The sequence below is a fragment of the Microcaecilia unicolor genome, chromosome 6, assembly GCF_901765095.1.
Source record: "Microcaecilia unicolor chromosome 6, aMicUni1.1, whole genome shotgun sequence".
NCBI classification, from domain to species: domain Eukaryota; kingdom Metazoa; phylum Chordata; class Amphibia; order Gymnophiona; family Siphonopidae; genus Microcaecilia; species Microcaecilia unicolor.
Genome location: NC_044036.1, coordinates 71920436 through 71935359, shown reverse-complemented (window position 1 = coordinate 71935359; position 14924 = coordinate 71920436). Strand labels below are relative to the sequence as shown.

Below are 14924 nucleotides of genomic sequence, written 5' to 3'. Positions count from 1 at the left end.
TAAGCTTGGAGATGCCATCGCCATATTGTATGTGGATCATTTATATTTAAACATTTTTATTGATGAAACAAAATAACTACATCCAATATCTGGCATAAACACAAATGCCACCGTCAAACTTTCAAAATAGAAATACAATGATAAAGTCCATCATCAAAACTTTTTAACAGTTTCTCCCATCCCCCCCTAACCCTTCCTCCTTCCCCTCTGCATAATTTCAAACGTTTTTTATTGACATTGTATCAGCACCAACATTGTCATGCCAGCTCTGTTTCAGTCTATATATACAACAATTGCTAACTAGCATACAGCATTTATAAATTTTTGCCAACATTATTATCCCATCAATCATACCAGTCCTCCCCCCGCCCTCTCCCATTCCCTCCCTTCCCCCCCCATTTTACCCCAGACCTGGTTAACCATTCAGTTCAGCCCGTAGAGTTCACCTTGTATTTAAAAGCAAACTACGGCCTCTAGGGCTTAGACTTTGCAAATAAGGGCCCCAGATAGCCAGAAATGTAACTCTCTTTTTCTGCGAGAGCCTAGATTCCCCCGCCTCCCACGATACCAGCTGATGTAGCTGATTTCTCCAGTGCCAGTAAGCCGGAGGATCTTTGACCGTCCAGTATTGTAAAATACATTTCCTGGCCAAGAGGCTCATCTTACGGAGCATCAATGTTTCAAAACGATTCTGCCCTCTAAAGGACCCCGGGATGTCTAAAATCAGTTGCTCAACTGTCCCCAAAATCCGCTGCCCTAACCGCTCCTCCCAAAATCCTCGAACTCGAGCCCAGAACCTTTTTAAAATTGGGCAGCTCCAAAACATGTGCAGCATTGTGCCAGGATGTCTTCCACATTTAAGACAGTCCGGGCTTCGATTTCCTCCCATATGTGCTAATTGAGCTGTAGTTACATATCCCCTATGGATGCAGCGATAAGCACATTCTCTCAAACGAGCATCCGATACTAACAGGGGTATTCGTGCTATTGATTTAGTGATGTCCCAGGAGGTCACTGCAACTCCCAATTCCTTTTCCCAAGCACTCCTTAGCTGTCTATAGTCCCTGGGGGGCAGCCATCCTGATATTGTTTTATAAAGCGAGGATATTGTGATTCCTCCCTCACCAAAGGAGTGAAAAAATTCTCGTATCCTTTCCCCCAACCGAGTTCTCAAGGGATCTGTCGGTAAAGAAGTGAGGTAATGTCGCACCTGACATATTGCAAATCTATTCCCCCAGGAGTCGCCTACCTTTCCCAATAACTCCTCATCGGTAAGAGGCTGCCCATCTTCGCCCACCAGGTGTTCCAATTTAGAAACTCCCCGTCTAGCCCATTCAACAAAATGTCGGCTTGACAATCCTGGTAAAAATGCACTGTTCCCACGTATGGTTATCAAATCTGTTACTGTTGGGTCCCCCCCCAGTTGGCGAGTAAGCACTCCCCACACCTCCCGGAGAGATCGCAACAACACACCTCCACTGAATCCCTCCGGTAAATCTCGTGTTTTGTGGTGTAAAAGCGAAAAAAGATGGTGCGGTTCCCAGAGCGCCGCCTCCAACGCCGTAGGAGTATATTGTTGCGTGTCTAAACACCAATCTCCCAGATATCTCAAGTGACATGCTTTATTGTATAATTCTAAATTTGGCATGCCCATTCCTCCTCGACTCCAACTCCCCACTAATCGTGAGAAGCGAACCCGCGGCTTCTTGCCTCTCCAGCAGAACTTTGATGCAAGCTTGTAAAAACTTTTTAGGTCTTTCCGTCGGAGCCAAATTGGGATGGTCTGCATCACATAAAGCCATTTGGGGAACAACACCATTTTAATCATGTTTACTCTCCCTAACACTGATAACGGCAAATCCATCCATCCTTGTAGCACCTGCTGGGTCTCCTCTAACAGCCAAGTAATATTCAGATCATACAACCGCGAGAGATCCATAGGCATCAAGATTCCGAGATACCTAAAGGAGTTTTGTGCTTTTCTCAGAGGGAACTCGCCTCTCCACCGCCTCCACACGTCCTCTGAGGAGGCCAAGGCCTCTGATTTTTCTAGGTTCAAACTGAGGCCCGCATAGTCTCCGTATTCGGAGAATATCTCTAATAGAGCGTTCAGAGATTCTTGTGGGTCTGTTAAATGGACCAAGATGTCATCTGCGAAAGCCGCTACCTTAAAGACCTCGCTTCCTATCTTTACCCCTGCCACCGCTTTCTGTTCCTCAATTTCTCTCAATAAGGGGTCCAGTGATAGCACAAACAATAACGGTGACAGAGGGCAACCTTGGCGTGTTCCCCGGCCTATTTCAAAATCTTGTGTCTCAATCCCATTTACCGATATTCTAGCCCTTGGCGCTGAATACAATGCTTTGATCCCTGATAGAAATCGATCCGTGAAGCCATATTTCTGAAGAACAGCATATAGGAAATTCCATTTTACTTTATCAAAAGCTTTTTCAGCGTCGAAGCTGATTAACAAAGAATTTTCCTTCCCTCGACGTCTGGCTTCTAATGAGGCCAGCACCTTACAAACATTCTTAGTGACTTTCCGTCCCCTCACAAACCCCACCTGGGAGTCGTGTATAAGGTTCGGCAAAATTCTCGCTAATCTGTTCGCTAAGATCTTAGCCATCAATTTCACTTCCTAATTTAACAGCGAAATGGGCCTGTATGATTCAACTAGTTCCGGATCCTTCCCTTTCTTGGGGAGTACTATAATACAGGCTATATTTAAATTCGGAGGCATCCTTTCCTGCTCTATTAATATATTAAACATTGCAGCTAAGGGCTCAGTGATCTCTTCTCCCATGATCTTGTAAAACTCCGCCCGGTAGCCGTCTACTCCCGGCGCCTTAAGCAGTACACTTTGATTAATCGCCAGGAACACCTCGTCTGATGTAATAGGAGTATTCAGTTGTTGTGCCTCCTGGGGGGATAGCGTTGGTAAACCCATCTGATCTAAGTAGGAGTCTCCCGTCAGACCATCATCTGGCGGGGCCTCATATAATTTTTTGTAATATTGGTAGAAACCCTCACTAATTTCCTTGTCCGTGTGGACTCGCTCTCCTTGCCTCTTCTTCATAGTCAAAATCCTGGTTTTCCCCTGTTTGGTTGCAATCAGGCGCGCCATCAAACGACCACACTTGTTCCCATGCTTATATAATTGGTATTTATAGTAAATTTGCGATTTAACTGCTTTATGATGAAGTATTTCATTTAATTTAGTCTGCAAGAGCATCAAATGTTGTCTATTCTCAGTGGAGGCCCGTTGCCCATATCTTCTCCGAGCCTGGCATACTAGTTGACTCACCCTCAGTATCTCTCTATTCCGAGCTTTACGTTTGTGAGCCATATAGCTAATGATGTCCCCTCGAAGTACTGCCTTAGCCGTCTCCCAGTACAGAACCGGGTCTTCAACATGCATTGCATTGTGTGTTTTATAATCCCGCCAACTCTGGTGTATGGAGGCCCTGAAATCTTGATCTCGATATAGCTCTGTGGGGAATACCCATCTCTGTGCCCCTCCCCTCTCTTCCCGAGGCGTCCAGCTCATTTCCACCCAAGCATGATCCGATATCACATCTGCTCCTATTGCAGATGCCATCACTGAATTGAACATCGGTTCTGAAATCAACAGATAATCAATTCTAGCCTGTGTGCCGTGCGCCCTCGAGAGATGTGTGTAGTCTCTCCCCTGTGGGTTGAGAGTCCTCCAGACATCCACTAGCCCCACCTGTCGGCAAAGATTAGGCAGCCCCCGCGACTCCTGTCTGAGCTCATTCCTCCTAGCCCCAGTACTGTCAATCGAGGGGTCCATCACCATATTAAAGTCTCCCCCTGTTATTATGGGCAAAGATTTGCTCATTAACAGTCGTGAAGTGATCATCTTATAGAACTTCCGATCATATTGGTTCGGAGCATATACATTGCCAAACAACATAATTTGGCGCTGCACATGGGCCTCACACAGCAGAAATCTACCCCCTGGGTCTGTGAAGTTCACTTCCACCTTATCCACTATTCCTTTTCGAAACAGGATGGCAACCCCCCCTTTCTTTCCTTGTGCCGCTGCCGATACACAATCCCCCACCCACCAGGTTCGCAATTTAGCATGTTCCCCAGCCGATAGATGGGTTTCTTGGAGGAAGGCTATATCTACTTTATGTCTTTGTAAATGTTGCAAAATTTTTGAGCGTTTAATTGGGGACGAGATCCCTCCCACATTCCATGTAACTATTTTTAGTGGACCCAGGTCCCATAAAAAATCTGATCACAAGATGTATACCATTTATTCATAGAAGAGGGATGTCCCAGCCTCCACCCCTCCTCATGCTCTATCCTTAGCCATTTTAGTTTATTCTCAAGCCCCAGTCGCCGTCTCTTCCAGGTCTCAATCCCCCCCCATCCCCCAATTCCCCCCTCTTCCCCTTTTGGAGCCCCAACTATCCCCTTAAACCCCAACTTCCCTTCTTATAAACCCAGGCCTCTAAAAGAGACCATCACGTTTAACACCTCCTACCCCCCTCCCTCTCGTATACCATCTAACACAAAATGTTTCCCTTCGACTTCCTCTCCTCAGTATAACTCTAATTTATGATTATGTAACTTTTCCAGTTTGTCCAGAAAAAAAGAAAAAAACAACATTTAACAAACTACACAAAACCTTATTCCAGAGTTCTCAGGCTGTCTCTCTGATCTGTAGGGAGAATCCTCCGCAGCCCTCTTCGAGAATATCCCCAGGTCAGCCTCCTGTAGTGGCCTTCTGGTATTAATCCAGGCCGCTTTGGCAAAAATCGCTTCAATTCTTCGGTACAGTGATTGTGCTTCGATGCTCTGTAGTATTCTATGCAATAATCCCAGACTTCTGCTCAAGCCATTCTGCAGCGCGTGCCCAAGGAATTCTAGTTGCCTAGTATGTTCTCCCAGGCTGCCTCCTGTGGCCACAATCTCATCGATCCATCATCTCCGCCCATTAAATTGGGTCTGAACATCCTCCAACTCTAATTAACTTTTTGTAATCCAACATATTTTATCCATGTGCCCCTCGATCTCATCTTCCATCAGATCTCCTCTGAGCTTCAATTTAACCTCTCTATCAGCGGTGTTCCACAGAGTTCAAAAAAGCTTGCGCTTGTTCAGTCGTTGTGTAGACCTGTGTGACCGCTTGGTAGGTGACTCTTAATTTAGCTGGATATTGCAGTGCAAATCGAATTTTCTTTTCAAAAAGTTTAGTGCATATAGGCGAGAACTTCCTTCTCTGCATCGCCACCGCCGCCGAGTAATCCTGGAAGCATAAGATCTTTTTGTTCCCATATTGCAGCTCCTGATCTTTCCTTAAAGCTTGCAGTATTGCCTCTTTGTGCGCAAAGTTTAAGATGCGGCAGATCACCACTCTCGGGCGTGTAGCTTCCACAGGCTTGGGCCCCACTCGATGAGCTCTATCTGGAGCATTCCCAGGGCTTCTGGGAGTTGTAGTTGTTCTGGCAGCCATTTTTCCAAAAATACCCACAGGTTTACAGTCTCCAAAGCCTCAGGCAGACCCACCAATCTTAAGTTATTCCTCCTTGATCTGTTCTCGAGGTCTTCTAGCTTTCCTTCATAGCTTTCCACCATGGTTTTAAGCTTAATATTTTCCTCCTCCATTTTGTGCACTCTGTCTTCGAGAGCTCCATGACGTTGCTGATACTCCGCTAGTTCTTTAGTAAGCTGTCCCAAGTTTTCCTGGACCAACGTTATTTTGCTGTCGATGGGCCCCAGTCGTCGATCCAGCAGAGGCTCCATGGCGGCCGTCACCTCCGCCGCCACCTCCGCTACCCACACGGAGCTCAAGGCCGTCGCAGCCGGGCTCGCCGGCGCCGCCATTTTTTCCTCGCCGGCCCGCGTCTTTTCTTTGTCTCGGCGGACACTTTTCGCCACCATGGATTTTCCCGTGAGTAGCGTCGATTTAATTACCTTCCCTTCTTCTTGCGGGTTAAGGTGTCTGGCGGTTCTTTACTGGGGCGTTTCCCTTGATTTTGAGGGTTAAGTGGGTAAGCTGGCCGGAGCGGAGGTTTCAGCAACCGCTCCTGGTCATGGCGTCACGTGATCTCCCTATGTGGATCATTTAATGAAAAATATTTAAGGTAAAAATGCTTTAGGATGCCAAGGAATGTGTTTAAGATTTTTTTTTTTTATTAATGTCAAGAGTAGAACATAGTGCACACAAGAAAAGTGTGCATTTCACCTAGTGCATAGACTTTCCCAATATTATGTCCATGGTGTTAACTGTGAGAGTGTTTGGCCACTGCCTTACCTACTGGTTTTCCATCTTTAGCAGCTCAGAGCAGTGCAAATTTCATCTTCATCAGGAGTGTTCCACGGTATGATGTTTGCTCCACCTCCATTGACTGACATCATCATCAGAAGCCCCAAGTGGCCATCTATATTAATACAGCTAGACTTATTGGCCACTTATGATCTAGTTGATCATGATCTATATGGAGTAAAATCAAATCCATGGGAATTGCTAGGGGTAGTTCTGTCCTGGTTTTCTGAGGAATCGTAAATATGAAGTCAAGATGTTTAATGTAATCTCAGGTACCTGGCAACCATGTTTTCAGTTCCAATAGGGTTCACCACTGTCACCTATCTTGTTTAAATGTTTTCTTTAGCTCTCTAAATGATTAGCTAAATTTCAATAGGATTGACTTAACATATAGTAACACAGTAGATGATGGCAGATAAGATCTTCACAGTCCATCCATTCTGCCCACTAAAATAAACTCATAATATGTATTGCAATATGACATATATTCTTGACCTTTATCTGTCCTTGCCATTTGTGGATGATGTGCAGATAATTTTTCCAATAACATATCCTTTAGATGAAATATTTAGGTATATGGCTGTTAGCTTGGAAAATATTTCACTGAATGTTTGAACATAGATTGAAATTAAATTCAGATAAGATTTCATTACTTTAGATAAGAGGAAGAAGTTTCCTCTACCCACTTGGATTCTTTTGCTCAGAGATAAAATGATTTCTCTTTGCTCAACTGTTCATAGTTCAGGAGTATGGTTAGATTCAATTTTAGATGGAAAAGCTCAGATTAACTATATAGTTTATTCTGCAGATGCATTTTTTATGTCAAATTCACTCTTTTTTCTCTCAGGAATATCTAAAGAAACTAGTATTGAATTTTGCACGACTAGACTACTGCAATTCTTTGTATATGGGAATTTCTAAATCACTATCATCTCGTCAGCAAACACAGTGATGAGGATCATTTTGTATAAAAATATGTTTGAAAGGGTTTACTTCTTTGTTAAAGGAGCTCCACTGAATGCCAGTTGGTGTCAGAGTTGATTTTAAAATCTTATATTTTGGTTTTTTTTAATTTTATACGGAAATTGTCCTTTATATTTGTCTAATTTATTCAATGTTCCGCCTTGCTTAGGATCCAGTTCTGTACACATAAACAAATTTGAACTTGTACTGCACTCTTCTACTTGACTAGAATCAAGAAAAAAAAAAAAAAGCTTAGCTGCCTCCTTTACAGTGGAATTCATTGCCTTTGAAAATTAAATATGAAACAAATGATTTGATATTTCACAATATGCTAAAGGCCTAGTTATTTTCTAAGAATTTACATAACATTAACATAAGCTAAGTATATATTTTTAAAACTGTGTTTAAAATGAATGCTTAGAAAGTGTTTGGTTTGTTTACTTTAGATGTTTAAGTTTTATGTTTCATAAATGTAAATTTTCTTTTATTTTACTATAAACGATTCTTGAGCTAATTGGAAAAGACGGTATATAAATACAGTGCACTCCATTTAAGTGCACATCGGAAAAGCGCACGCTCTGTTTAACTGCATGCCGTACTTCGGTTCCATTTCTGGCGCCATCAATTTCTATGGGGACAAACTTTGGTTTAGCGCAACACTGACAAGGGCAAGATTTGCTTGTATGCATGGATTAAGACCGCTCCTCTGAAGGAAAGACTCCGCAAAAGCGCACGCACGGAATATGGATGCCAACTGATACGTGACAAAGAGGCGGTAAATTTGAAATCTCGTTGGTTAACTGCCACAGGCAGAATAAGCGAAAGAATGTTGTTAGAGTGTACACTGGAGTCGTCGTCGTCGCGCAACTGTAAGACTTTAACACTGGCTGAACTAATAGAAGTTCTTAAAAAATTAGAAAACAAAGCCAAGCATCTATTGCTAAAGAATACGGTGTCAATCCCAGTCAAATTTCACGTATCTTGAAGCAGAAAGACCAGCTTCTGGAAGACTGGCAAAACAATACAAATCCATACCGGAAATGAAAACGGGCGGGAAAAGCTGAGGAGGTAGAAGATGCTCTTCTTCGGTGGTTTTCTCAAGTCAGGAGCAGACAGTTTCCTGTCAGTGGTCCACTGCTTATGGAGAAAGCTAATCAGCTAGCAGAAAGTCTTGGACTAACTGAATTCAAAGCCGCTGTTGGATGGTTGGAAAGATGGAAGGAGAGGAACAACATGTTGAAAAACAAGATGCTGATGACTTTGGTGCTGAAAATTGGGTTGTTTCACTTCTTCCTACCATCTTGAACGAGTTTGCACCTCGTGACATTTTCAATGCTGAAGAAAACGGTCTCTACTGGCGAGCGATTCCTGATGGAACACTTGCATTCAAACATGCCAAAACTACTGGAGATAAAACATCGAAGGACCGATTGATGATCCTCTGTTTCAATATCGATGGGAGTTAGAAGTTGGAACCACTCGTCATTGGAAAGAGCAAACAGCCCCGTTGCTTCAAGAATGTTAAGCAACTTCCTGTGTCATACAAGGCTAATACAAATTCATGGATGACTGGGGAAATTTGGAAGCAGTGGCTAAAGAAGTTAGACACTAGGATGCGGGCACAAAATTGTCAGATTTTGTTGCTTTGTGATAATTGTGCTGCACACAGTGATGATGTCAGGCTGTCTAACGTCAAGGTGGCCTTCCTGCCACCAAACACTACCTCTCTGATCCAACCTATGGATCAGAGCATAATAGCCAATTTCAAACAACATTATCGGGCTCTTGTGCTACGTCATCTGATGAGCGTTATGGATGACCAGACTGGTAAGCATAAACGTGCTGTTGAACTGGCTCGTAATCTACCACTGTTGGATTCCCTACATATGCAGAAAGAAGACTGGAATCATGTTACACAGGCAACCATTGTGAACTGCTACAAGCGGGCAAGCTTTGTTAGGTATGTGGAGAGGGATGAAACAGATGCAGCTGTTGCAAACACGTCAGATGAACAGGCTATCAACATACCAGCCGGTGTTACTGAAGAGGAGTTTCATCACTACGTAGCTGTTGATTACAAACTACAAACAGCTGACGACAGCACTGATGTCGAGATATACACCTACACGCAGGCAACGGCTGATGATGAAACAGATGATGAAATGAGCAGCGAGACACATGCTGACGAAATTCAAAAACCTCCTGTCACTTTTGCAAGAGCGCTGGAGAGTCTCAACACCGTGAGGGCCTATCTGGAGGCCACTGGATTACACTGCTATGACAGTTTTTACCATCTGGCAGACGTAGTCTATGGAACTCACAGACACAAGAGTGTACAGAAGACTATGACTGATTACTTCAAGTAAGCCTAACGTCAGTTAACAGAGACTGTATACTGTACGTATAATAGGACTGTACATATGTTTATCAGATGTCCAGCTTCTTTTTTGGTTCAGACCGGTTAAGTGCACGCTCCGGTTAACTGCATGTATTTCTTTGGTCCCAGACCCTTGCACTTAAGCGGATTGCAATGTATTCTGCTTATTATTATTTAGAGTGCACACTTATTAGAGAAAAGCATTCATTTTAAACAACTGTCCATCACTATTTTAGATTAGTAGAACAAAATACAATCTGAGATCTATATGAATAGGGCTCTCTTCCGCACTGGGACACCTCTTTTACTAGAGTAAAAAGGCAACCGAGATAGCCTGTTGCCTAATCTTGTCCTCTGCAGGCAGATCTGAAATACTTGCTTACAGTCCAAAGTAAGTAGTATTTGCTCTCTTGCACTCTATTCATACAGTGGTGGGAAAAAAAAAGAGGCTGGAAACACTATTGATCGATAAAAACAGACTACTTTAGGTTAAAACTTCAGATGAGGACTTAGTCGCCATAGAATTGTGTATATATGGTTGCTAGTGTAAGCGCACTACAGTGGGCTCATGAAACAACATGCAATTCAGTTCAAACTGTGACTTCATCAGCTGTGAATTGAATTTTAGAGCAATTATCTTTTATGAGAGATAAAGTTTGACTATTTATTCAAATACATTTTTCTCTAGTGCAAACAGCATCTATCAGTTGGTCGTGCATGTCCTCATGAAGTCCAGACATCTTTAACTAGGCCATTCTTCTTGCCACTATAGCTACTGCCACTCATCTTAATGTGGCACACTCAAAACTTCTGAGTCCATGAAAGTTCCGAGTATAAGAGAAAATGCAGCAACTCTTGTTTCTTCCACCTCCCCTCCTGCCCAGTAAGATGTTATGACCTGAACACCCTTCCACCAGGGTGACGACACAGCAGGCAGCAGCAATAGAAGCTCTATGTGGCCAGCATGGGGCCTTGAGCTTCTGCGCATACTCAAGCCCAACCGGCTCCTGGGGACGGGAGTCAGCAGACCATGAGCATACATGGATGCTCAAGACCCAACACTAGTTGCCATTCATTTTCTTTTTTTTTTAATTTGCCAGAAGTCTTTATTCATAGTTCAAACAAGTGGGCAAAACATACAATATGTCACTTACAGCATTATGCAATCTTGGCACATCCAATTGTCAATTATATGCACAAAATAGAAGGGGGCACAAGGTTCAACAAAAATGCCTTCCCCACAATCCAAACTAGCGTAACATTGTTCAGTCAAACTTCTTGAGATTTTTGTTTTCCATTTTATTCCCTAAACAACTTGTAACAGTAACGAGTTACCCTTAACCCTAGTCTCCTCTCCCCCCCCCCCCCCCCAACCCCACTCTGTCATCCAGGTAAACAGACTAATAATTTCCCAGCCCAAGGCCCTACAACACTGACTGTGCAATGTGAAATAAAAGGTTCCCACGTGGCTTCCCATTTATGTATCTGGTGCCGACGCTCTGCTAAGAGCCGCTCCATTTCACAGATATAGCACAGTTTATTAAGACACCGCCAATGGAGGCATTGAATTCTGCTTCCAATATGCAGTCACTATTACACGGGCTGCACTCATTGCATACCTTACCAAAACAGCATTAGCAGGTGCTAGACCTGGAATCTTTTTAGGGAATAAAAAATAAACTGGTGCCCAAGGCAGAGATAACCCCAGCCATATCTGTAACCTACAATGTATTGTTTTCCAAAAGGCTCTTACTTTTACACAAGACCACCACATGTGGCCCATTGTGCCAGCTTCTCCACATCTCCTCCAACAAATTCCCGACTGCGCTGGGTAACTGCACCAGAGTGGAGCAGGTGTTAGGTACCAGCAAAATAGTGTAACAGCATTTTCTCTAAGAGGCACATGAAGAGACACCTTCGTCGAGGCCCTTTCCATGGTCCCTCACTCATCTTCCCTCAGCTCCAGACCCAGCTCACGGCTCCAATTCCTCCTATGAAGGGTGTGGTATACACTGGAGATTTTGAGCAAATATGCTTATAAAGACAGGTTATCAAACCTGACAAGAAAACATCCGACCTCACAAGTGTTGCCCCTACAAAATTCTTTTACTCCATTACAGCACTGCGATGTTCTTGAAAACAGAACGGAAGCCAAAGAAGAAAAAATAAAAGTGGAACAAAAAGATATGAAGGTACCCAAAGAGAAAAGAAACCCCCAAATCACTAATGTTGAAACGCATACCAGGAAATGTAGATGGAAAGCGATGACCACAAATGCTCGCAGTCTAAGCAATAAAGTTCATGACCTTCAGGCCCTGATGTTGGAGGCAGACTTGGATGTTGTTCCAATCACAGAGACGTGGCTAAATGGTTCCCATGAATGGGATGCAAACATACCACGCTATAATCTATTTAGGAAGGATAGAGAGGGTCGTAAAGGTGGCGGAGTAGCTCTGTATGTGAGGAATGATATCACTGCGACTGAAATGACAGGGACTTGGGGAAAGGAAGAAGCGATATGGATCACCTTAAAAAGAGATGATAGAACCTCTGTCCACGTGGGTGTTGTCTACAGACCTCCGACACAATTGGAAGAATTAGATAAAGACCTGATCGCAGATATTCAAAAGTTGGGAAGAAAGAGAGAGGTGCTGTTGCTGGGAGATTTCAACCTGCCAGATGTAGATTGGAAGGTTCCGTCTGCGGAATCGGAAAGAAGTAGAGGGATCGTGGATGCTTTCCAAAGTGTTATGCTCAGACAAATGGTGATGGAACCCACGAGGGAGGGAGCAACACTGGATCTGGTGCTCACAAATGGGGATAGTGTGTCAAATATCTGAGTGGGTGCACACCTGGGCAGCAGTGACCATCAAATGGTTTGGTTTGATATAACAGCTAAAGTGGAGAGTGGCCACTCAAAACTCAAAGTCCTGGATTTCAAGCGTGCTGACTTTAGTAAAATGGGGGAATACCTGAGGAAGGAGATGATGGGCTGGGAGGAAGTACAAGAAGTGGAAGGACAGTGGTCCAGGCTGAAAGAAGCTATAAATAGGGCCACGAACCTTTATGTAAGGAAAGTAAATAAAAGCAAGAGAAAAAGGAAACCGATATGGTTCTCCAAGCAAGTGGTTGAGAAAATAAAGGCTAAAGAGTTGGCGTTCCAGAAAAACAGAAAAACCCAAGAAAAGGAACACATGGAGGAATACCGGATGAAACTGAAAGAAGCCAAGAGAGAGATACGACTGGCAAAAGCGCAAGCGGAAGAACAAATGGCTAGAAATGTAAGGAGGGGTGACAAAAATTTCTTCAGGTATATTAGTGAAAGGAGAATGACTAAAAAGGGAATAGTGAGACTAAAAGATACTGCGAACCGCTATGTGGAAAATGATGAAGAAAAAGCAAATTTGCTAAATAGATACTTTTGTTCTGTTTTCACAGAAGAAAATCCTGGAGAAAGACCGTGATGGACTGGAAATAGTACAAATGAAAATGAAGTGGATAGAGCACCGTTCACGGAAGAAAGTGTGTATCAACAACTTGAAAAGCTAAAGGTGGACAAAGCCATGGGACCAGACGGGATCCACCCCAGGATATTGAGGGAGCTCAGAGAGGTTTTGGCGGGTCCTCTTAAAGATTTGTTTAATATATCCTTGCAGACGGGAAAAGTTCCGAGGGATTGGAGAACAACAGAGGTGGTCCCTCTTCACAAAAGTGGTGATAGGGAAGAAGCTGGAAACTACAGGCCGGTAAGCCTCACTTCGGTTATTGGAAAAGTAATGGAAGCCATGCTGAAGGAAAGGATAGTGAATTTCCTGGAAGCCAATAAGTTGCAAGATCCGAGACAACATGGTTTTATGAAAGGGAAATCGTGCCAAACGAATCTCATTGAGTTCTTTGACTGGGTGACAGGAGAATTGAATCAGGGACGAGCTATGGACGTAATCTACTTAGATTTCAGTAAAGCTTTTGACACGGTTCCCCACAGGAGGCTCTTAAATAAACTGGATGGGCTGAAGATAGAACCTGAAGTGGTGAACTGGATTAGGAACTGGTTGACGGACAGACACCAGAGGGTGGTGGTGAATGGAATTCGTTCGGAAGAGGGAAAGGTGAGTAGTGGAGTGCCTCAGGGATCGGTGCTGGGGCTGACTCTGTTCAATATATTTGTGAGTGACATTGCCGAAGGGTTAGAAGGTAAAGTTTGCCTATTTGCGGATGATACTAAGATCTGTAACAGGGTGGACACCCGGGAGGGAGTGGAAAACATGAAAAAGGATCTGAGGAAGCTAGAAGAATGGTCTAAGGTTTGGCAATTAAAATTCAATGCGAAGAAATGCAAAGTGATGCACTTAGGGAATAGAAATCCACAGGAGACTTATGTGTTAGGCGGGGAGAGTCTGATAGGTACGGGTGGAGAAAGGGATCTTGGGGTGATAGTATCTGAGGATTTGAAGGCGACGAAACAGTGTGACAAGGCGGTGGCCATAGAGAGAGGTGTGACCAGCAGAAGAAAGGGGGTGTTGATGCCCCTGTATAAGTCGTTGGTGAGGCCCCACCTGGAGTATTGTGTTCAGTTTTGGAGGCCGTATCTTGTTAAGGATGTAAAAAGAATTGAAGCGGTGCAAAGAAAAGCTACAAGAATGGTATGGGATTTGTGCTACAAGACGTATGAGGAGAGACTTGCTGAACTAAACATGTATACTCTGGAGGAAAGGAGAAACAGGGGTGATATGATACAGACGTTCAAATATTTGAAAGGTATTAATCCGCAAACGAACCTTTTCCGGAGATGGGAAGATGGTAGAACGAGAGGACATGAAATGAGATTGAAGGGGGGCAGACTCAAGAAAAATGTCAGGAAGTATTTTTTCACGGAGAGAGTAGTGGATGCTTGGAATGCTCTCCCGCGGGCATTAACTGTCTTGCTTCCTCTGGGCGCGTTCCCATGATGCTTATGTTTAGTTGGTGACTGAGTGCCGTCTGCATCTCTGTTTATAAAAGGTGAAAGGTTGATTCTTTTAATGCTTTTGGCTGTGATCTGTTAGATTGCCAGCACCAACAAACAACCTGAAAAGCTGTAAACTCTTGGTCGTCATTTCCAGTCCTTGAAGCCCATGAACATGTCAGGCTTTCAGCATACCCCTGATGAATATGAAAGAGAGTTGTATAATGGAAATAGTAGCCTTGCAAATCTCTTTCATGCATATGCATTAGGAATAGCTTGAAAAACTGTCCAGTCAGTGGCCCTTTCAAGGACTGGAAGGGAAGATCAAGGCTCTGGGCAGA

At 43.7% G+C, this 14924-nt stretch overlaps 1 protein-coding gene across 1 annotated transcript in view; it reads right to left on the bottom strand.

The window, feature by feature from the left end:
• Window positions 1-14924, bottom strand: part of KIAA1107 (KIAA1107 ortholog) — a 195734-nt gene that overhangs the window by 165046 nt on the left and 15764 nt on the right.